This window comes from Alligator sinensis, unplaced genomic scaffold, assembly GCF_000455745.1.
Source record: "Alligator sinensis unplaced genomic scaffold, ASM45574v1 scaffold544_1, whole genome shotgun sequence".
NCBI lineage: Eukaryota > Metazoa > Chordata > Crocodylia > Alligatoridae > Alligator > Alligator sinensis.
Window position 1 is genome coordinate 254,156 of NW_005841937.1, and position 638 is coordinate 254,793.

The 638-nt window shown below is 57.8% G+C and overlaps 1 long non-coding RNA gene across 3 annotated transcripts in view; it reads left to right on the plus strand.

Moving 5' to 3' along the window:
* LOC112549593 overlaps positions 1-638 on the plus strand; it is a 9,331-nt gene that overhangs the window by 2,486 nt on the left and 6,207 nt on the right. The window contains exons 1-2 of one of the 3 annotated variants that reach the window (XR_003093081.1): positions 9-182; positions 292-411. This is a non-coding gene — a long non-coding RNA (uncharacterized LOC112549593). Of the gene's footprint in view, positions 1-8; positions 183-291; positions 412-638 lie in introns of those variants that run through there. The other 2 variants (XR_003093082.1, XR_003093080.1) reach the window with 2 other exon arrangements.

Here is a 638-nt window from a genome sequence, read left to right on the forward strand (position 1 = left end):
CGCCGCGCCGCGCCGCGCCGCGCCGGGGGGAGGAGGAGGAGCGAGGGGCGCCCACCAAGTGCCCGCGCCCTGCGCCGGGGGTCCCTCAGGCTCAGCCCCGTCTTGCTGCCCCAGCGCCTCCGCTCCCCCCAGGGTGTGAACTGAGGGGGCTGAGTTCCCCGTAAGAGACGAGAGCCCCCCCTGTAAGATGTAAAAGTCATAACCTGGGGGGTCTCCGGATTCCTCCTTCACCGAGATGCACTTGTTAATCAATGAGCCCTTTTTATTTATTTATTTATTTATTTTTTGCAGACAGCCTCCCGAGAGTCAAAGTGTAACTTGAGCACTGCTCCCCTCACAACTTGGCCTCTCCGGTCAGCCTCGGACCTAGACAGCTCGCAAACTTTTAGTATCAGCCCGTCTTTGCCAAAGGTAATGATAATAATTTTTTTAAATTGCCATTTTCGGGTCCCCTTTCTGCCTGGGCTCTGGGTGGCTGCCCAATTCACCCATGCCTGTGTCTGGCCCTGCTTTCTCCCTGCTCTGGCACCCCATTTCCACCCACTCCATCTCAGCTGCTCCACTCTCTGTGGCTCCCCCACTTTGGGGCCTGGTCTGTCAGCCTCTTTTTTCTGTCCCAAACCACCACCCCTCTTTCC